This window comes from Saccostrea cucullata, unplaced genomic scaffold (assembly GCF_032062105.1).
Source record: "Saccostrea cucullata isolate Sc308-1 unplaced genomic scaffold, CSIRO_AGI_Scuc_v1 ctg2557, whole genome shotgun sequence".
In the NCBI taxonomy this organism is placed as follows: Eukaryota; Metazoa; Mollusca; class Bivalvia; order Ostreida; family Ostreidae; genus Saccostrea; species Saccostrea cuccullata.
Window position 1 is genome coordinate 35,069 of NW_026935560.1, and position 23,910 is coordinate 58,978.

The 23,910-nt window shown below is 35.1% G+C and overlaps 1 long non-coding RNA gene across 1 annotated transcript; it reads left to right on the plus strand.

The window, feature by feature from the left end:
* Positions 1–13,382: 13,382 nt before the first annotated feature.
* LOC134243261 (uncharacterized) lies at positions 13,383–22,339 on the plus strand. The gene is made up of 3 exons (XR_009987001.1): positions 13,383–13,491; positions 21,968–22,063; positions 22,280–22,339. It is a non-coding gene; the product is annotated as an uncharacterized LOC134243261 (long non-coding RNA).
* The last annotated feature ends 1,571 nt before the right edge of the window (positions 22,340–23,910 follow it).

Sequence of the window (23,910 nt, forward strand, 5' to 3'; positions counted from 1 at the left end):
GCTTATGCGATAGTAATGCGTCCGGCGTCCGTCCGTCTGTCCGTCTGTCTGTCTGTCTGTCTGTAAACAATTTTTCAAAATGCTACTCCTCCTACAGTTTTGATCTGATTTCAATATAACTTGGCATATAAGTAGACTACACTAAGATACATAATTCTGTGTATCGGATTTTGATTTCGACGAACGGTGTTGGCGTTGTTACCAAAAATAGAAATTTCTGTGAAATTCTTTCAAAATGCTACTCCTCCTACAGTTTTAGTCTGATTTCAATATAACTTGGCACACAAATAGACTACACTAAGATACATAATTCTGTATATCGGTTTTTGATTTCGACGAACGATGTTGGCGTTGTTACTAAAAATAGAAATTTCTGTGAAATTCTTTCAAAATGCTACTCCTCCTACAGTTTTGGTCTGATTTCAATATAACTTGGCACACAAGTAGACTACACTAAGATACATAATTCTGTATATCGGTTTTTGATTTCGACGAACGGTGTTGGCGTTGCTACTAAAAATAGAAATTTCTGTGAAAGTCATTCAAAATGCTACTCCTCCTACAGTTTTGGTCTGATTTCAATATAACTTGGCACACAAGTAGACTACACTAAGATACATAATTCTGTGTATCGGTTTTTGATTTCGACGAACGGTGTTGGCGTTGTTACTAAAAATAGAAATTTCTGTGAAATTCTTTCAAAATGCTACTCCTCCTACAGTTTTGGTCTGATTTCAATATAACTTGGCACACAAGTAGACTACACTAAGATACATAATTCTGTGTATCGGTTTTTGATTTCGACGAACGATGTTGGCGTTGTTACTAAAAATAGAAATTTCTATGAAATTCTTTCAAAATGCTACTCCTCCTACAGTTTTGATCTGATTTCAATATAACTTGGCACACAAGTAGACTACACTAAGATACATAATTCTGTATATCGGTTTTTGATTTTGTCATTACTAAAAATAGAAATTTCTGTGAAATTCTTTCAAAATGCTACTCCTCCTACAGTTTTGGTCTGATTTCAATATAACTTGGCACACAAGTAAACTACACTAAGGTACATAATTCTTTATATCCGTTTTTGACTTCAATGAACATTATTACCTTGGTAAGTAAAGATAGCAATTTCTGTATCTCTCAAAATGCTACTTCAAATACAGTTTTAGTCTGATTATAATATAATGTGGCATGCAAGTAGACTACACTAAGAACATAAAGAAACTTATTCAAGGATCATTATTCTCTTTTTTGCTAGTGTAAAGTTTCAATTCCCAACTGCTTAAGTACTTTCCTCTTCCTTTGCTAGAAGTACAAACCAGTAGAGCTTCAGTCTCGACAGAGACTTCTGGTTATACAACAATTTGTTTTTACATCAATATGTAAATTCAATAACAGGTATATATTTCTCTTTTTTCACAGATATAATTAATGAAAACTTTTCTTAAAAAATATCTAATATTATACCGCCATCACTAACCTGATAATTTTCTTAATTTCTTTCCCATTAATTTAAATCTTCCGAGTTTCGCCTCGAGTTGTCTCTTTTCCGCCGTATTAATTTAAATGCAGTCGGCAATCCTCCGCTATGCTCCATTCAAACAAGTGTGCGAGGTACGAGCCACCTGACGAGCTCCGAGCTCTAAAGAGTCGGGATCGGGATACAGTTGATTTAGTCAAGTCGTGCTTTGTCGAGTTGTGTATGATCAATGAGGTTTAACAGCGACGCAACGTTCGAATTTGATTTTGTTGTTGTTGTTGTTTTTTAGCTCTACTGGGTTAGCTCTACTGGTCAGAGACCAGAAGAGCTTATGCGATAGTAATGCGTCCGTTGTCCGTCCGTCTGTCTGTCTGTCCGTCTGTAAACAATTTTTCAAAATGCTACTCCTCCTACAGTTTTGGTCTGATTTCAATATAACTTGGCACACAAGTAGACTACACTAAGATACATAATTCTGTGTATCGGTTTTTGATTTCGATGAACGGTGTTGCCGTGGTTACTAAAAATAGAAATTTCTGTAAAATTCTTTCAAAATGCTACTCCTCCTACAGTTTTGGTCTGATTTCAATATAACTTGGCACACAAGTAGACTACACTAAGATACATAATTCTGTGTATCGGTTTTTGATTTCGATGAACGGTGTTGCCGTGGTTACTAAAAATAGAAATTTCTGTAAAATTCTTTCAAAATGCTACTCCTCCTACAGTTTTGGTCTGATTTCAATATAACTTGGCACACAAGTAGACTACACTAAGATACATAATTCTGTGTATCGGTTTTTGATTTCGATGAATGGTGTTGCCATGGTTACTGAATATAGAAATTTCTGTAAAATTCTTTCAAAATGCTACTCCTCCTACAGTTTTGGTCTGATTTCAATATAACTTGGCACACAAGTAGACTACACTAAGATACATAAATCTGTGTATAGGTTTTTGATTTCGATGAACGGTGTTGCCGTGGTTACTAAAAATAGAAATTTCTGTGAAATTCTTTCAAAATGCTACTCCTCCTACAGTTTTGGTCTGATTTCATTATAACTTGGCACACAAGTAGACTACACTAAGATACATAATTCTGTGTATCGGTTTTTGATTTCGATGAACGGTGTTGACGTGGTTACTAAAAATAGAATTTTTTGTGAAATTTTTCAAAATGGTACTTCTCCTGAAGTGTTGGTCTGATTTCAATATAACTTGGCACAAAAGTAGACTACACTAAGATACATAATTCTATATATCGGTTTTTGATTTCAATGAAAGGTGTTGACGTGGTTACTAAAAATAGAAATTTCTGTGAAATTCTTTCAAAATGCTACTCCTCCTACAGTTTTGGTGTGATTTCGATATTACTTGGCACACAAGTAGACTACACTAAGCTTCATAAATCTGTATATCGGTTTTTGATTTCAATGAACGATGTTGACGTGGTTCTAGAAAAAGAAATTTCGTTGAAATTCTTTCAAAATGCTACTCCTCCTACAGTTTTGGTCTGATTTCAATATAACTTGGCACACAACTAGACTAGTGACACTAAAGTACATAATTCTGTATATCGGTTTTTGATTTCGATGAATGGTGTTGCTGTGGTTACTAAAAATAGAAATTTCTGTGAAATTCTTTTAAAATGCTACACCTCCTACAGTTTTGGTGTGATTTCAATATAACTTGGCACACAAGTAGACTACAATAAGGTACATAATTCTGTATATTGGTTTTTTACTTCAATGAACGGTGTTGCCACAGTTGCTAAAAATAGAAATTTCTGTTATATACTCTCAAAATGCTACTCCAAATACAGTTTTAGTCTGATTATAATATAATGTGGCATGCAAGTAGACTACACTAAGAACATAACGAGACTTAAGGATCATTATCCTATTTATTGCTGTTGTAAAGTTTCAATTCCCAACTGCTTAAGTCTCTTCCTTTGCTATATAATAAGTACAAACCAGTAGAGCTTCAGTCTCGACAGAGACTTCTGGTTTTTTTTAATTTTAAGATTTTTAACCGGCATTTTTATCTATTGAAGCGGTCAATTTGGCCGGCGGCCGGTTCTTAGGGAAAACACTGAACATTTGGGGTTTAGTTTATAAAATTAATAAGCTAAATATGAAAATAAATATGAAATAAAAAATAATTAACACCACTTCAGTAAAATATTTTTGATTTACAACATAATATGTTCTACGGTGTGACCGCTGGGGTGAGCTCAGTTATTTACTGTCAAAAACCTTTACACAGCTTTTACTTGCACTGCCTATCCTCAGTTCATTAAAAAAAAGAATAAAAAGAAATCACTTCCCAGGCATAGGGATCGAGATTCTGAACTTTTCGGAAGTTTCAGACAAAATCGGAAATACCCGAGCCATTTAAGTGACTAAAGTATGACGTCAAATAAAAAGTCCTGTTGACTTAGAACGCAAACGATAGTTTTGTGACATGGAGTTTGCATTAAATCGTTGTTTGTAATTTTTTTCAAGTAAGTTGTTGCTATGTTTTAGCTACCATGTTGATATGCACCGCAAAGAATTATTGGGAGTTTGGAATTTTTTCACATGGTACGATAAAAATTTCTTGGAACAATGTGCAGATTTCAACCTGAATTTCCTCCGTTCGTACACGTTAGTCTATTGAGTCTATTGAGCTCGCTACGCGAGCGGCACTTTGCGCCGCCTCGCTGCACTCGCTATAAACAACTATTTTGAATAAATTATTCTTATTTGCAAAGAAAAAAATTGTTTATTTCAATGCAAAAAAAGATTTTGTAAGCAATTAAACATATCGTGATACAAATCGTATCGTGGCTCAAATATCGTGATACGTATCAATATAGAAAAAGTTGTATCATCCCAGAATTAGTTCAGGGTAGAGGGGGTATTTGAACATACTTCTTACAGATGCTTTTAAATTATTATAATACATACCCTATTAGCTTTGCTGTTAATAAGATGAAAATTTTAATTGATATAACCATTATATTCCTTTGTTTATGACCCACTTTTTTTTTTAAATGGCTCCTCTATTATCCTGGTTGATCATGATTTGAACAAATATAAATGTACATTACCTTTTTTAGATGCTTTTGTATTGATGATCAATCATGGCTTTGCTGTTCTTGTGAAGAATTTTAACAATTTTTCCTATATAATCATGTATAAAACCTTGATCACCCATTGTGGCCCCACTCTACCCCAGGGATCATACTTTGAACAAATTTGAATCTACACTACCCAAGGATGCGTCCATATAAATATGAACAATCGGCTTTGCTGTTCTCAAGAAGAATTAATATTAAAGATTTTTTTCTATGTAAAACTTTGATTCCCCATTGTGGCCCCACCCAACCCCCTGGGGTCTTGATTTGAATGAACTTGAATCTACATTACCTGAGTATATCTCATATAACTTTGACCAGCATGGCTTTGCTGTTGTTGAGAAGAAGATTTTTAAAGATTTTCCCTATGTATTCCTATGTTAAACTTTGATCCCCCATTATGGCTTCATCCTAACCCCGGGGGTCATGATTTGAACAAATTTGAATCTACGCTACCTGTGGATGTTCCCACATGAGTTTCATCTTTTCTGGTCCAGTGGTTCTTTAAGATTTTTGAAGATTTTTCCTTTGTATTCCTATGTTTTATTTTGATACCCCATTGTGGCCCCACCCCACCCCTGGGGTCATGACTTGAACAAACTTGAATCTACACTACCTGAGGATGCTTCCACATTAGTTTCATCTTTCCTGGCCCAGTGGTTCTTGAGAAGAAGATTTTTAAAAGATGCCATTAATTTTTTCCCTAATTCATAATTATCTCCCCTTTGAAGAGAGTGTGGCCCTTTATTTGAACAAACTTGAATCCCTCTACCCAAGGATACTTTGTGGCAAGTTTGGTTGAAATTGGCCCAGTGGTTCTTGAGAAGAAGAAGAAAATGTGAAAAGTTTACAATGCCGCCACCGAAAACAACGACAGACAACAGACAAATTTTGATCAGAAAAGCTCACTTGAGCCTTCGGTTCAGGTGAGCTAAAAAGCGGGCTTCATATTTTGGCGGCTTTGGCACAGTAAAGGATGCGCTAATTTATGAATACCGCTAAGAAATCATTTATAGATATACAATATAGGCAGAAACATTTGTACCGCTAATTCTTGATTACGCCAACAACTCCATACCCAGTGATTGCGCTAAAGAATGATTGCACTTAGTGTACAAAAAGTGGCCCCCGGTAAATTGTGCAAAAATAAAGTATAGAAAGTAGCCTAATGAGATTAAAAAAAGCAATTCTTCTATATCTTAATCGCAACTTTGCAAAATTACAGGAATTAAAAGTAAGTAAAAATAAAGAACGAGGCTGTGTTCTGTAAGAGGGGTCACTGCAATTCATGAATTTCCATTGTTATTCAAAGTTATTCCGATCTTTAAATCTGAAATACATGGTGAGTGTATTCTTGCCCAAATTTCTCAAAAGGACAGAAGGTGTAGAACTGTTGGAAATACAACATATTTAAAGGAGAATTTTGGGCAAGCCTGCGCTCGGGGTAAACTTTTTGAAAAAAGGTACAAAATGCCGATTTTTTTCTTCACTATTTACGGGTATTTACATGTCATTGACCTCATTGTGACATGTTTAGTATTCCAATATATCACATGATTTGTAGACTCAGGTAACTTTGTGAATACAAAAAATCAATAAATCACGTGGCTGTAGCTCCGATTGATAACATTGCATTGAAGAGCAACCAACTTATAGCGTTACATGTACATTTTCAAATGATCAACATCGAATTCTTTTTTTCGGCTTAGTATTTTGTAAAGGGTAATGAAATATAAAATTGGACAAAATGTAATGATATTTTATCTTAGTCCTTGGATTTAGGGGGCACGTTTGGAGGGTCAAACAATTTCAAAGAGATTTAGTCCCAAACGTAGCAATACCATAATTCCTCAAAGTGTTTTTACTGTAAAAATATATGTACAAAGGATATAGAAGTATGTACTAGATGGTTTAACACAGGAATGCTTTCTGGGACCCCCCCCCCCCCCCCCCCCCGAAAAAAAACAAGCAGACAAACAAACAAAAATCACACATACAATGTGTAAAGTTGATTTAGTAATAAAATATCGCCATGTGCAGCATCGCAACAAAAAAAATTCTGTACACCATTAATTTTATACGTACTAAGTATTTACTGTACTTTTACGTACGTAGAGAGAGAGAGATTTAATAAATTCGATGCGGTACTCTAATCTTTTAGAAAATACAAAAGAAGTTTTTTCTTAATGGCATCTATCTATATTTTAAATCCCACCCTGATTGGTTGAAAACCAAGGGAGTTATAACTGTTTAAAGTTTCAGCCAATCAGATTGCAGCACATGTACACGCACGTGTATGCATGTGCAAGGTGACCATACCTTCTTGTAGAGGTCCATTATATCTATCTATGTTCCAAATCCCATCCTGTTTGGTTGAAAATCAAGGGAGTTATAGCCATTTAAAGTTTAAGCCAATCAGATTGCAGCGCACGTGCATGCACGTGTTTTCATGATAATTGCTATATATCATGTTGTAGGATATTCTTATGTATGGCTATGTTCAAAATTTCAAGGGATTTCGTCAAAAAACAAGAAAAAATATAGAGACTTTAGTTTCAGCCAATCAGAGCGAAGTGCACGTGCATGCGCGTGAGATCTTGCGATTTTGACCATGTCATATTGTCTATGCTACTAATATATCCTTATATTATGAGTTTCAAAGCATTTCATCAAAAATGTAAAAAGTTACACCTATATCAATTAAATCGGTCATTCCACATGTTGCACGTGCACGCTCTTGCAAGCACGTGCGCGCAAAATGACCTTCGTTCCGCAAATCTACATAACATGCTTACTAACCCTAAAAAGGTTTTACCTAAGTCAGATGTGTAGTTTACAAGATCACTCCAGGACAAATAAGTACCCAGGAAGAAGAAAAATAATAATAACTAGATGCGATCTCGTTGCAAGCAACGAGTAGGTCTTCCGTCCGATATCTGATGGAATGACCTGTGTTGGGATAAATCCATTGATTGGATAAAAAAAATGTCATAAAGGCAAAAGACTTCTTCAAAATATGTTAGGAAACACAAAAAAAAATGTAGGATCTATCAATTCCAATCAACTTATTCACTTCCGGTGCGACAGTATGTGCTCAAAACTTCTTTGAAGTCTACATCAAGCATGCAGTAATCATCCCTGAAAGTTTCGATGGAAAATACTCATTTTTAGACAACTTCCGGTTTGAACGAGCCGTACTTCCGGTGGAAATATTAAGATGCTAAGCATTCTTTAAATATCTATAATGAACAATTACATTCATTAAAAAATAAAAAAAAAAATCGCTATACATGTATTTAAACTACATGTACTTCCGGTTTACAACGGAAGTGTCGACGGAAAAATGAAAAATTTAAAAATTAAAAGTATGCATATTGTTGGGAACATTATTTTGACCATCTTTTGTTCAATATTGCTTATCAAAATATTCACGCTTTTCGAGATATAAAGCGTCAAAGATCTAGCATTCTAGCCCCCTGTAACCCTTTATTACGTAACATATGATCAACTTTTTAGTATATATCGTTGCAAATCGTTAAGTTGAATATCTTTGCTTCAGTAATGTATCACAAAATATTGATCATTTAAGAGTTAAAGACGAGAGACTTTTGGCCCCTCTATGCCCCTAATTTGAAGGGCTAACCCCATTTTCTTGATATCAAATGAAAGGTCTTACTATATTGCAAATCTTTTATTACATATGTCTTAACAAAATATTAACAAGTAAAAAGATACAAAAGAAAACGTATCAATTTTTGCGAGATGCGTATGAGCCTATTTTTCGAGCCCAGGCGAGCGTCGATGCCTTTTTACCTGGAAAGGTCTATATGCAAAATGTCACATCTACTCTCCCTCCTCTACCTTCACGGAAAATCTCAACTCAATATCTTAAGTCGTTTAGGAGGAGATCTCAGGACAAGCCGACCCTCTAAAATTCAGAAAATCGTCCGTATCTCACGACCGGAGGTGACGTCATCGACGATGAAAATTTCCGACAAGGTTCAGATGAATATCTATCAGATCTGAAAATTTGGTGAAATTCGTCCGAGCCGTTTCCGAGAAATCGCATGCACAAAATCGGTAAGAAAAAAAAAATAATAATAGGGAAAAAAGAAACCTAACGAAAACAATAAGGTCTTCCGTTGGAGACGGAAGACCTTAATAATAATAATAGGGAAAAAGAAACCTAACGAAAACAATAAGGTCTTCCGTTGGAGACGGAAGACCTTAATAATAAGAAACAGAGTAAAAACAATATGTTCCCCAACTTCGTTTGGGGAACATAATTAAGGGGAAAATCTGGATTTAGGGAGGGAGTACATGTACATCCCCGTGAAAGATCCCCCAGCACCCCTCTCCCAGGCTCTCCCCCTAAAAAAAAAACAACAAAAACTGGCGTAAAGCTTGAAAAGTTCTTTGTGTTTACTTTTTAACTCACCTGAGCTGAAGGCTCAAGTGAGCTTTGCTGATCACATTTTGTCCGGCGTCCATCTGTCTGTCTGTCTGTCTAGCTGTCTCTCTGTCTGTCTAGCTGTTTGTCTTTTTGTCCGCAAAAACTTTAACCTTGCCTATAACTTTTGATTTAGTGGAGCTATGATTTTCATATTTCACATGTGTATTCCTTGTGACAAGACCTTTCTTTGGGTACCACCAAATTTGACCTTGGAGTTTGACCCACAAAAATTCCAAACTTTTACTTTGGCCATATCTTTTAAACAATAGACACCAGGACATTTATACTTCACATATGTATTCTTTGTGGTAAGACATTTCATTGGATACCAACAACCTTGACCTTTTGACCTTGACCTTGGAGACTTTTATACTTGTGAAAAAACTTTAGCATTGGCCATAAATTTTGAATGGTAAAGGATAGGGCTTTCATACTTCACATTTGTAATCATTATGAAAAGACCCTTATTGGATACCAAGAACTTTGACCCTTTGACCTTGACTTTGGATATTGACCTAATTTGAAAAAGCAAACCTTGACCATAACTTTTAAAGGGTTATGGCTAATGCTTTTGTATTTTGCATATTTAATTCTTGTGACAAAGCCTTTCATTTGATAGCAAGACTTTTGACCCTTTGACCTTGACCTTTGAGTTTGACCTACTTTAAAAAAATTAATCTTGGCCATAACTTCTAAACGGTTAGGGCTAGGGCTTCCATATTTTACATATGTATTCTATGTGAAAGACCTTTCATTGAATACCAATTACTTTGACCTTTTGACCTTGGAGATTTTGTACTTATGAAAAAACTTTAACCTTGGCAAAAAACTTTTGAACGCTAAGGGCTTGTGATCTCATACTTCAATTATGTAATCCTTCTGAGAGACCCTTCATTGGATACCAAGAACTTTGAACCTTTGACCTTGACCTTGAAGTTTGACCTACTTTAAAAAAAACCTTGACCATTCCTTTTAAAGGATTAGCGCTAGTGCTTTCATACTTTACATACTTAATCCTGTGACAAGAACTTTCATTTGATTGCAAGACCTAATGACCTTGACCTTGGAGTTTGACCTACTTTTTAAAATTTTAACCTTGGCCATAACTTCTAACGGTTAGGGCTAGAGCTTCCATAATGTACATATGTATTTTTTGTGGTAAGACCTTTCATTGGATACCTATGACCTTGAAGATTTTTGTACTTATGAAAATTTTTTAACCTTGGCCTACTTTCATATTTCACAATTGTATTTCCAATGAGAATATTCTACTTTTGGTACCAATTATGTCCAATATATTAAATTTGCATCAAAGAAAATTTTAATCTTTGCTATGTTGCCATACGGGGCATCAGTGTTTCACAAATACATCTTTTTTTTTAAGTTTCCGTTATTCACTTACATAGAGATACCATTTCAATCATTTTAAATACTAAGGACCCGAAAACATTTCCTTTCCTACCAAACATTTATGACTTGTACATTTCTGTAAGAGTGAATTCAGAATCAAAACACTTGATTTTAGTCCAGTGCGCCGCCTATGTCAACGCAGCCACAATTTTTCAAAAAGTCGGATTTCAACCTGATGTATATAAAACGTTATAAAATTAATATTTGAGAAAACTTAAATACCAAAATTTGAGGAAATATGGTTTATATTACATTATTCAGAATTTTCATTTGCATTAAAAAAAATACAGAGTAGTAATTACTTTTCCGTAGGATTTTAAATGTAATATACAAATTTTAATTGCAACTTTCAGGTACAGCGCTGCCTTCCTACACAAGAGAATGAAATGTATCGTTTAAATAGGGCTAATTTATGTAGTTATTTGCTATTTGTTTATGAATTTATTAGAAAGTGTTGGTTTAATCTATGTAAGAAGTTTCCTTAATATATGACATTGGGTTCCTACAAAACAACGCTTGTCTTCTGAATTTTGGAACAACCCTCATAAATGTCAGATTGAAAAGTAAATTAGGAAGTGCACAACTGCATTATGTAAAAAAGAATCTGTGAAAGTATCATTATACCCAGCTCTGAATGAGAAATGGGTATACTGTTTTACCCTTGCGTGTTTTTCCGTCAGTCTGTGTGTCTGTAACAAATTTTTGATCACAGTTTTCTCAACAACTACTCATTGCAGGTGCTTGTAATTTTAGTGCATTCTTTGCTGGGGCATGCCATATAGTGGGATACATTTTCGTTCAAATCCGATTTCAACTTCCTGTTTATGACCATGCATCTAGCTGTACCATACATAACAAATTTTTGTCACAATTTTCTTAGCAACTACTCATTGCAGAGGCACTTTCTTTGCTTAGGCATGCCATATGGTGGGATACATTTTTAGCTCACCTGAGCCGAAGGCTATCTGTCTCTCCATACGTCCACCTGGGTCCGCCGTCATAAAACTTTGAGAATTCTCAAAAAAATCTCAACTCAAGTCTTGAGAATTACTCAGCTGAGAATTTGAGAATAGAAGAGATTAAGGAATTTTTATTTTTCTCAACTTTTTATGACGGCCGCTGAGTCTGAGAATTTTGGATTTAAGAAAATTCTCAGACTTGAGAGCATTCTCAGACTTAAGTATGTTTTATAACGGCGGACCCTGTTAACTTTTCATAATTTTGACTTCTTCTCAAGAACCACTGGGCCAATTTTAATCAAACTAATGGTACAAAGCGTTCATAGTTAAAGGGGAGTTTAAATTGTAAAAACGAAGGGCAAAGACCCCTCATAAGGAGAGATAATTAAGAAAAGACAAAAATAGGGTGGGGTCATTAAAAATCTTCTTCTCAAGAACCACTGGGCAAGAAAAGCTGAAACTTATGTTGAAGCATTTTGGGGTAGTGTAGATTTTAAATTGTTCAAATCATGACCCCAGGGATTGGCGGGGCCACAATAGGGAATCCAAGTTTTACATAAAAATATATAGGAAAAATCTTATAAAGTCTTCTTCTCAAGAACCACTGAGCCAGGAAAACTGAAACTTATGTGGAAGCATCCTAGGGTAGTGTAAATTCTAAATTGTTAAAATCATGACCCCTAGGGGTAGGGTGGGGCCACAATAGGGAATCCCAAGTTTTACTTAGAAATATATAGGAAAAAATCTTAAAAACGCTTCTTCTCAAGGAGCATTGGGCTAGAAAAGCTGAAACTTATGTGGAAGCATTTTAGGGTAGTGAAGATTGTAAATTGTCAAAATCATGGCCCCCGGGGGTAGGACAGGGCCATAATAGGGAATCCAATTTTTACATAGAAATATATAGGAAAAATCTTTTAAAATCTTCTTCTCAAGAACCACTGGGTCAGGAAAGCTTATGTGGAAGCATCCTTGGGTAGTGTAGATTCTAGAGTATATGTGGAAGCATCCTTGGGTAGTGTAGATTCTATAGTATAAAAAATCATGACAGGGAGGGGGTAGGGGGCCCCAATAGGTATAACAAGAGATGAGACTGGTAAAGAACTGCATCACTCAAGTTACTCAGTTGAGCGATGTGGCCCATGGGCCTCTTGTTTTATATCCCACAGTTCAGTGCAGTTGTGACATCACAATGGTTTCTGCATATAGCGTGATGAAGTAAAATTAAGTGGAGTCCAATATAGAAACAGTGTAAAACATTGGTTATGAAGTATTTAACATGGGATAAAAAGAATCTCCCATGATTTGCAGTTTGATATGATATTTATCCAACTTGTGTGTTTTTATCCCCTTACCAAGGCTTGGGGATTAAAAAAAAACACTAAACTTGTTGGATAAAATTCATATCCATCCACAGATCATGGGAGATCCTATATTTATCTGTGCATCTTCCTGTAACTGAACTTGTGTATATTAACATAATAGTGTATATTCACATCAGAGCTGGGGTATTACTAGTGAGCATTGGCTCACAGACTTCTTGTTAAATTTTATTCGGTGATGAGTGGTACAGGAGGAGTTGAAGATATAATAAAAATTGATGCTTCAATATCATAGAAAGAATGGCAGTGTCCATGTTTTGCTATGGACAACTCAAAATGTGTCTGATCAAAAAGTAAAGTAGGAGGTCATTATATAAATGGCTTTATACATGCATAACAAAGATTTTGTGAGTCTCTTTTAATTTCATTCAATGGTATAAGAGGAGTTGTGGATAAGAGATGGGTACCCCAAAGTGTAACAGACTGATGGTAAAGACAAACATCCTGATCACTTTATACCCTCCCACTTTTCAAGAGGGGGTGTATAATAAGTTGAAGGCTGTTTGTTTTACATTATTGTGGAAAATTTATTGTCATTACTTTAATATAATCTTATTGTCAAAATCTTTATTTGACAGAAATTTGTACCTACAGAGACAAAAGTTGAATTTATCAACAAATTATCTGAAGCACAGCTTCCTGTAATTGAAGTTACAAGTTTTGTATCTCCAAAATGGATTCCACAGGTATTTTCTCTACTTCATTAATTTTTTAATGAGCTCAACTGAGCTTAAAGTTCAAGTGATCACATTTTTTCTGATGTTTCTGTCTCCCTCTGTAAATATTTGATGCTTTTGACTTCATCTTGAAACTAGTGCGGTGTGATATTAACGGTTAACTGGTGTATCCGATATATTCACAATACCCATTGCTGTATTTTTTTAGCTCTACTGGTCAGACCAAAAGAGCTTATGCGATAGAAATGTGTCCATCTGTCTGTCTGTCTGTCTAGCTTTATGACTGTCTGTCTGTCTGTAAACAATTTTTCAAAATGCTACTCCTCATACAGTTTTGGTCTGATTTCAATATAACTTGGCACACAAGTAGATTACTTTAAGATTCATAATTTTTCATATTGTTTTTGATTTCAATGAATGGTGTTGCCATGGTTACAAAAAATAGAAATTTCTATGAAATACTTTCAAAATGCTATCCCTCGGCTCCTACAGTTTTGGTCTGATTTCAATATAACTTGGCACACAAGTAGACTACACTAAGATACATAATTCTGTTTGTCCATTTTTAGGTCACCTGAGTAAACTCAGGTGACCTATTGCTATCTGTTTTCGTCCGTCGTTGTGTGTTAACATTTGAACATTTTTAGCTCTTCTGAGCCAAAGGCTCAAAGAGCTAATGCTATGGCCATTTGTGCGATGTGCGGTGTGCGTCGTGCAGTGTGCGGTGTGCGTTAACTTTTTATACGCCCGTCTTAAGACGGGACGTATTATGTTATAGGCTTCATGTCCGTCCGTCCGTCTGTCCAATCGTGTCCGGCTCATAACTTCAATACTATTAGGCCTAGGATTATCAAACTTTGTCAACTGATACTTCTTGGGTAGACGGTGTGTCGCGCACAAAAAGTAGGTCGCTCTGACCTTTAATAAATATGCTATGGCCAAATATGGAAAAATCCTGTCCGGCTCATAACTAGAAAAATATTAGACCTAGAGCTATCAAACTTGGCAAAAGTATACATCTTAGGTAGAAGGTGTGTCGCGACCTATTTCAAGGTCACTGTGACCTTTAATTTTAGTGAAATTTTTTTAAAAACTAAGTTTTTTAAATTTTAAATTTCATAATCCTAAAAATGTAAAAAATAGAGTTGTATCCTTATTAAAAAGTATTAAATCAAGTAAAAACTTATTTTTTTTATCATATACTTTACAGCAATCTTAAACAAATTTCAATGTTAATGAGAGGAATTCAGTTTGTCCCATGGGCATAATTATCAAGCACTCAAGAAGAATTTTGATAGCAGAAAGTTGCATGTCAAATTAGAGAGAAATTAATGAGTTTAGTGTGAGGAGGTAACTAGTAGAGCATTGCTGTTATCTATATCCCTCGGGTATTGGGCAAATGGACAGCCGATTAAAAATAGCTCTTGTTGGCTAGCCTAAGTTTTAAAATGAATTTTATGAAAAGTAATTAAAACTTATTTGATATTGCATAATAAACTAATAATCTGATATTATATAATATTAATTAATTAAAAACTAATTTTTTGGAGTGGTGTTGAATCAGCATGCCTACTTGTCCATATGTATTAAATATAAAACTTGTCTGGCATTACATCTAAAAAGAAATCATGGAGTATTTTATATGTTTTAAAAGTGTTTTAGGATAAAAAGTGCAGATCAATTAATAGTAAGGGAGTAATGAGTAGACAAGCATCCAGTCAAAAATTAATTAATGAGTTCAATGTAGGAAGGCTATCTGATCAAGCGCTGCCTTATCTGTATCCTTTGGGGATTAGACAGAAGAACTGCTGGTCAGTTTATAGCATATATCATTTGATGGCCAGCCTTTCTTTTCAAAATTGATTTGGCATAGATTAAGTTGTTAAGACTAATTTGATATTGTTTATTATGATGGCCGGCATTTGACAAAGTCTAACACAAATAGTATAGAAATCTATCAGTTATGTAATATTTGTTATAATTATGCCTACAGCACAGGGGATGGGTAAAGAAATATTTTTTTAAAAAAATGGAAAAATCATTGAAATCTTAGAATCAAGGTTGACATGATTTTCTTGCACTCTAAACTGTTAAAGATAATTGTGTAATTTTTTGACGGGCGTATCATGCTGTGGCGTGGCAATTTATTAGAATATGGGCCATAACTCAAGAATCCCTTGGCCAATCATTGTCAAATTTGTTACAGGGTATCCTTGGCCCAAGGGCTACCATTTATACTAAAACTAGGGTTTGGACCCTAAAACAAGGGGAGATAATCAGGAAAATAGAACCAAAAGTACTAGTTGCTAAAAAATCTTCTTCTCCAGAACCACCAGGCAGATTTTCACCAAACTTACAAACAAGGTTCAGGATATGTTGAAGATTAAAAGTTGTTCAAGGCATGACCCTGGGGCAAAGGATGTGGTCTCAAGGTCACTTCAAAGTTAACCAAAATTTACATTTAATAAAAACGTTTACATTTTGCTTACTATAAAGACTAGGATCATCAAATCTTGTAAGTTGATGCATCTTAGGACTTCACATCGTGTTAACACAAAAGTAGGTCACCGTGACCTACTTTTTAAATTTTATGGGCTTTTGTTTCCAAATTGATTTGGAGGCATATTTTGGACACGTTAAGGCCTATGATCGTCAAACGTTGTCAGTTGATGCATCTTGAGTCCTTAAACAAGGTCAACTTAAAAGTAGGTCACCGTGACCTACTTTTTAATTTCTTCTGAGCCAAAGGCTCAAAGAGCTAATGCTATGGCCATTTGTGCGGTCTGCGTCGTGCGGTGTGCGGTGTGCGTTAACTTTTTAGAAAATGGGCCATAACTCAAGAACGCCTTGGCCAATCAGTGTCAAATTTGTCACAGGGTATCCTTGGCCCAAGGGCTACCATTTATACTAAAATAAGGGTTGGGACCCTTAAACAAGGGGAGATAATAATCAGGAAAACAAAACCAAAAGTACCGGTTGCTATAAAATCTTCTTCTCCAGAATCACCTGGCAGATTTTCACCAAACTTACACACAAGGATCAGGATATGTCAAAGATTAAAAATTGTTCAAGGCATGACCCTGGGGCAAAGGGCGTGGTTTCAAGGTCACTTCAAAGTTGACCTAAATTTACAATTGATAAAAACGTTTATATTTTGCTTACTATAAAGACTAGGATCATCAAATCTTGTAAGTTGATGCATCTTAAGACTTCACATCATGTTAAATCAAAAGTAGGTCACAGTGACCTACTTTTTAAATTTTGCGGGCATTTGTTTTCAAATTGATTTGAAGGCATATTTTGGACACTTTAAGGCCTATGATCATCAAACTTTGTTAGTTGATGCGTCTTGGGTCCTTGAACAACGTCAACTTAAAAGTAGGTCACCTTGACCTACTTTTTGAACTTTATGACTTATCCTTTTTGAAAATTTAATCCCATTATTGCAGACACTGAGAGGGTTAGAATCATCAAATCTTGTAAATTGCTGCATCTTGGGACCTTAAAACATATTTATGAAAAAGTGGGTGACTGTGGCCTACTTTTTGAATTTTGCAGGCATATGTTTTCATATTGTTTAAAAGGCATATTTTGATTACCTTCAGACCTACGATCATCAAACTTGGTCAGCAGATGCATCTTGGGACTTTGAAAATTGTTGACTAAAATGTAGGTCACGGTGACCTTCTTTTGACATTTTATGGCTTTATTTAAGTATCTTCAGTATTTATTGGCTAAGAATCATCTAACTTTGTGAGTTGATGCATCTTGGGTTTTTGGAGAGTGACAACCAAAAAGTAGGTCACGGTGACCTACTTTTGACATTTTATAGCTTTATTTAAGTATCTTAGGTATTTATAAGCTTAGAATCATCAAACTTTGTGAGTTGATGCATCTTGGGTTTTGGAGAGTGACGACCAAAAAGTAGGTCATGGTGACCTACTTTTGACATTTTATAGCTTTATTTAAGTATCTTAGGTATTTATAAGCTTAGAATCATCAAACTTTGTGAGTTGATGCATCTTGGGTTTTCGGAGAGTGATGACCAAAAAGTAGGTCACGGTGACCTACTTTTGAATATCTCATTTAATACATATTGGCTGAGAATCATCAAACTTTGTCAGTTGATGTATTTTGGGCTTTCGAAAATCGCCTACTAAAAATTAGGTCACATTGACCTACTTTTAACATTTTATGGCTATAATTAAGTATCTCCAGTACTTATTGGCTTGGAATAATCAAACTTTGTCAGTTGATGCATTTTGGTTTTTCCAAGAATGTAGATGAAAAATTTGTCAAAGTGACTTACTTTTGACTATCTCACATACTTATTGGCTTAGAATCTTCAATCTTTGTTTATTAATGCATCTTGAGTCCTCAGAAAACTTCAATCTTAAAGTAGGTCATTGTGACCTACTTATGGTTTTTTTTGTAGCTTTATTAAAATATCTTCAGTTATAATTGGCTAAGAATCATCAAACTTTGTCAGTTGATGCAACTTGGCTCTTAGAATACTTAGGGTTAGAGGCTTCAAATAGAAGTGATAGGTTGTACAATTTATCAGAAGAGCGATTCAAGGCCCTTGGGCCTCTTGTTGAATTTTATGGCTCATCTTTTCTAAAACATTTAATCCCATTATTTCAGATAGTGAGAGGTTTAGATTCACCAAATCTTGTAAGTTGATGCATCTTGGGGCCTTAAAACATATTTATGAAAAAGTAGGTCACTGTGACCTTCTTTTTGAATTTTGCAGGCACGGTGACCTACTTTTGACATTTTTTTGGCTATATTTAAGTATCTTGGGTACTTTTTGGCTTATAATCATCAAACTTTGTCTGTTGATACAACTTGGGTTTTCGGAGAATGTAGACCAAAAAGTAGGTCACTGTGACCTAGTTTTGACATTTTATGGCTATATTTCAGTATCTCAGGTACTTTTGGGCTTAGAATCATCAAACTTTGTCAGTTAATGCATCTTTGGTTTTCGGAACATGTCAACCAAAAGGTAGGTCACTGTGACCTACTTTTGAATTTTATGGCTATACATAAGTATCCTGGGTACTAATTGGCCTAGAATTGTCAAACGTTGTCAGTTGAGGCATCTTGGGTTTTCGGAGAATGTAGACCAAAAAGTAGGTCTCAATGACCTACTTTTGATTATCTCAGGTACTTATTGGCTTAGAATCATGAAACATTGTCAGTTGATGCATCTTGGGCCCTCTGAAAATGTTGACCAAAAAGCATGGTGACCTACTTTTGACATTTTATGGTTATATTTAAGTATCTTAGGTACTTTTTGGCTTAGAATTATAAAAACTTTGTCATTTGATGCAACTTGGTTTTTCAGAGAATGTTGGCCAAAAGTAGGCCACCGTGACCTTCCGTAGTTTAGACATTTTATGGTTATATCTTAGGTACTATTTGGCTTAGAATTATCAAACGTCAGTTGAGGCATCTTGGGTTTTTGGAGAATGTCGACCAAAAAGTAGGTCACAGTGACCTACTTTTAATTATCTCAGATACTTATTGGCTTAGAATCATCAAACATTGTCAGTTGATGCATCTTTGGTCCTCGGAAAATGTCGACCAAAAAGTAAGTCACGGTGACCTATTTTTTTTTACATTTTATTGCTTTATCTAAGTATCTCTGGTACTTATTGGCTTAGAATCATCAAACTCTGATAGTTGATGCATCTTTGGCCCTCGGAGAATGTCAACCATAAGAAGGTCACAGTGACCTACTTTAATATTTGAGGTACTTATTGGCTTAGAACCATCAATCTTTGTCAATTAATGCATCTTGAGTCAACAGAAAGTTTCAAATCAAAAAGTAGGTCACCATGTCCTACTTACGGTATTTTATAGGTATACTGAAATATCTTCAGTCCTAATTGGCAAAGAATCATTAAACTTTGTCAGTTCATGCATCTTAGGATACTTAGAGTAAGAGGCTTCAAATAGAAGTGATAGATTGTACAATTTATCAGAAGAGCGATTCAAGGCCCTTGGGCCTCTTGTTAGCTTCTTCTTTGAAACCACTAAACCAATTTCAACCAAATTTGGCATATAGCATCTATGGGTGAAGGGGAACAAAAATTGTGAATTTCATGGTCCCTGCCCCCCTGGGGCTTGGGGGGTGGGGCAAAATCCACTAAAATTAGTGCAATCTTAAAAATCTTCTTCTTTACTCTGGGACATCAAACAGTCAAACTGTTGGTATGATTGTAATCAGCATTGAGTCCTCTACCAAAATTGTGAAATTCATGGCCCTGGGGTCAGGAGTTCTAGTGATAGGTCGTGGCTAAGCAGGTTGTATAGTGAAAATGCATTCTTTTTTAAAATTCTTCTTTTCTGCTCCTGGGCATTAAATAAACTAACCAAGTGCATATGTAAAAGTTGAAAATGACCATCTTTTCCAAAATTGTGAATTTCATGGCCCCAGGGTCAGGGGTTCTAGTGCCAGGGTGGGGCTATATAGATTATATAGTGAAAATGCATAAATTTTTTGAAATTCTTCTTTTCTGTTTGTGGGCATTAAATAAACTAACCAAGTGCATAGTTATGCTGAATAAGACTGCCTCTTCTCAAATTGTGAATTTAATAGCCCCAGGGTCAGTGGTTCTAGTGGTAGCCTAGGGTGGGGCTATATAGATTATATAGTGAAAATGCAAAAATTCTTTGAAATTCTTCTTTTCTGCTCCTGGGCATTAAATAAACTAACCAAGTGCATAGGTAAGTTGAAAATGACCATCTTTTCCAAAATTGTGAATTTCATGGCCCCAGGGTCCGGGGTTCTAGTGCCAGGGTGGGGCTATATAGATTATATAGTGAAAATGCATAAATTTTTTGAAATTCTTCTTTTCTGTTTGTGGGCATTGAATAAACTAACCAAGTGCATAGTTATGCTGAATAAGACTGCCTCTTCTCAAATTGTGAATTTAATAGCCCCAGGGTCAGTGGTTCTAGTGGTAGCCTAGGGTGGGGCTATATAGATTATATAGTGAAAATGCAAAAATTCTTTGAAATTCTTCTTCTCAGTTCATGGGCATTAAATAAACTAACCAAGTGCATAGTTATGTTGAATAAGGCTGCCTCTTCCAAAATTGTGAATTTTATGGCCCCAGGGTCCGGGGTTCTAGTGCTAGGGTGGGGCTATATAGATTATATAGTAAAAAATGAATTATTTCTTTGAAAATTTTCTTCTTTGCTCCTGAGTATTAAATAAACTTACCAAGTACATAGTTATGTTGAATAAGGCTACCTCTTCCAAAATTGTTAATTTAATGGCCCCTGGGTTGGGAGTTCTGACGTAAGGGCAGGGCTTTATTGATTATATAATGAAAATGCATAAATTCTTTAAAACTCTTCTTTTCTGCACCTGAGTATTTAATCAATGAACTATGTACATACATGTAGTTATGAGGAGGAAGGATTTTGAATTTCAGGGTCCCTGGGTTAGGGCTTCTTGTGTTAGGGCGGGGCTCTAATGTTTATACAGTGAAAATGCTTTGAATTCTTTGAAAAATCTTTTCCTTTGTTGTTGGGTATAATGCCAATGATCTTAGTATATATTTCTGACAAAAAACCTGCTTCTTCCAAAAATGGTTAATTTCCTGGCCCCTGGGACAGAAGAGGTTCTTGGGGGGGGGGGGGGGGTAACATAGTCTGAAATAATTTAATACGAAATCTGCACTTCGTAATTAATCAACAGCATGATGAAATAAATTTTTTTTTAAATTCCAAAATTTTGAAAGATGTGGCCCCAGGGTCAGTGGTTCCTGTGGAATGGGGAGCTCAACTGTGGACCCACCCTAACACAAGAAGCCATGACCCAGGGGCCCTGAAATTCACTAAAAGTGGAAATGCATTTTCTCTTTGTTACTCTGATCTACCTCTGGGTATTAAGTAACCAAAATAAAATGCTGAGTGTATAATTATGATAAGCAATGGTGCCTCTTTCAAAATTGTGAATTTCATGGCCTCTAGTTTAAAACATGAATCAAATTCAATTGTTGGAAAGTTGTCACATGATACGCAGGTGACCTGTAAGGCCCATGGGCCTCTTGTTTTAATTTCCATGAACATTGTTACCTTGGTTAATAAAAACAATTTTCTGTGAAATACTTCAAATATGCCACTCCTCTCACAGTTTTGATCTGATTTCAATATAATTTGGCACACAAGTAGACTACCCTAAGATACACAATTCTTTATATTGGTTTTTGATTTTGATGAACATTAATTGTTGCAGTGGTTACTAAAAATAGAAATTTCTGAAAAAACTTTCAAAATACAGAACCCATTTTTATAATATATATGTAAACTTTTCAATACTGAAATAATTTTTGCTTTTACATAGTCAGTTGCTCAGGTGAGCGATGTGGCCCTGGGCCTCTTGTCTTTTTTGGAGGGGGGGGGGGGCTATATTCCTGAAATATTGAAGTTGACCGACAATATTTACAGATATAATACATCATATTTTTAGATGGCTGACAATTCTGTAGTACTGGAGTCAATCAAGAGGCAGAGGGGAATAGTATATACAGCTTTAACACCAAATCTAAAGGGATTCAAAGATGCAGTGAGTTATTAAATGCATTTCAGTATTTCAAATCTGGCTTAAAGATACATGTGTTAACATGTGTTAATGTTTAAGGTCATCCATTTATTAAGGTTAATTTTTCAGTAATCATTCTCCAAAATATGTACCCTGTTTGATCATTTCTTGTAGAATTTTGTCTACAAACAATGAACAGGACATAAAACATGAACTCCAGATTACTAACTATTTATTTAGGTTTTAAGTGGTGTCAATGCAGTTGCAATATTTGGAGCAGCATCAGAGACATTCAGCAAGTGAGTATTGACCATTTACTGGTAATCCAATATGTCAACTTCAAGGACATACTAGTATTTCATGACATATTTACAGTCTTCAGTGTGAAGAGTCACTGCTCTAGAGTCGCGAAGTAAGGAGTTGATCCTTATGTCGCGGAATCAAATACCATTGTGAAACTTGGAGACCGGTCCTTCAGATGAGACTGTATAAACTGAGGTCCCGTGTTGAAGTACTAGGTGCTGGCATGAAAAAGATCCCTTCCTGGTCAATGGCCCTGAGTGCCGAGTATAGGACAAAATTTGCAGCTCTCCACTGGAAGTTGTGGCTTCTCCATATGAGTGAAAAATTCTCTATAGGGACTTTAAACAATAAAGAATCAAACAATCAATCAGTGTGAAGTCATATTTTCATGGAGAATAAGGGAAGACTACAGTAATTAGTTACTAAACTTAATAAGTTAGTTCACCTGCCAATTCACCTGTTTGCCTGAAAAAACCTTAACATTTCCCATAACATCTGAATGCAATCAAATTTATTATGTTTATTTCTTGTGATAGACCTTTCCTTATTTACAGTTTATTTGATTTCTTATGGTTGACCTTGGAGTTTTACCTTCTTTTGCAAATTTAGTCAAAATGTAGCTTAGCCATAATTTTTACTTGTTATTTATGCTTTCTGTGTCCAGATTCTTTTATTTTGACTTTTAGAGTTTAACCTACTTTTGACAAAATTGAAGCTTGACTATAACTATTGAATAATTGATGCTAGGACTTTCATATTTCTCATAGATTTCATGTGCCAAGATCTTTTGGTACCAATTAACTCGACTCTAACTTTCAAACACAATCTTCTCTTGAAAACTTTTATCTTTGCCATAATTTCTGAATGGTTAGTCAAGGGTTTTCATATTTAGGGCTTTTCGCTTTCTGCGAAAAGACCTATTGTTTTCGTCTTGTTTTATTATTATTATTATTATTATTATTATTATTATTATTATACTTAACACTTTTATTTAAAGGATTTAAAGAAAACCGCTAGACATATGTAATTTAAAACAAAACCATTTAACGGAACATCTAAAAGTCTCCCATAAGTAAGGTTTTGTACTCCCGGAAACGTCACTTCCGGTATTTATAAGACAAAAACTACATTTTCTCTAAAGCCTAAAACTTTCCTTATTTTATATGCAATTTCGTTCAAAATTTAGGAATGTATTCCTCAAAGTAATATCTACAAAAAAGTCATCGTTAGTGTTTTTGCACCTGTGGTATATTTTTGTGTTATAGGGCTCCAAAGTTAAGAAAAGGGGGGATTGAAATTAAAAAAATTGTAAACAATGTAGGAAATTTATTTTGAGGATTATATATTGTTTATCAAAGTAATTAAAGGCTGTAATGTAAGTTTCAAGTCCACCAGACCAGAACTTCCGGTTATACGAGGCTTTGAAATTGTCTATGGGAGTTTCTATAGTAAAAAAAAAATCTTTCATCTTCCATTATCTCAAAAGGAGAGCAAGCAATTCTTGTAATATTTACAGGGAATAATTGATTTATTAAGTCTTCAGGTGAAAAGGTTATGAAAATTAAATC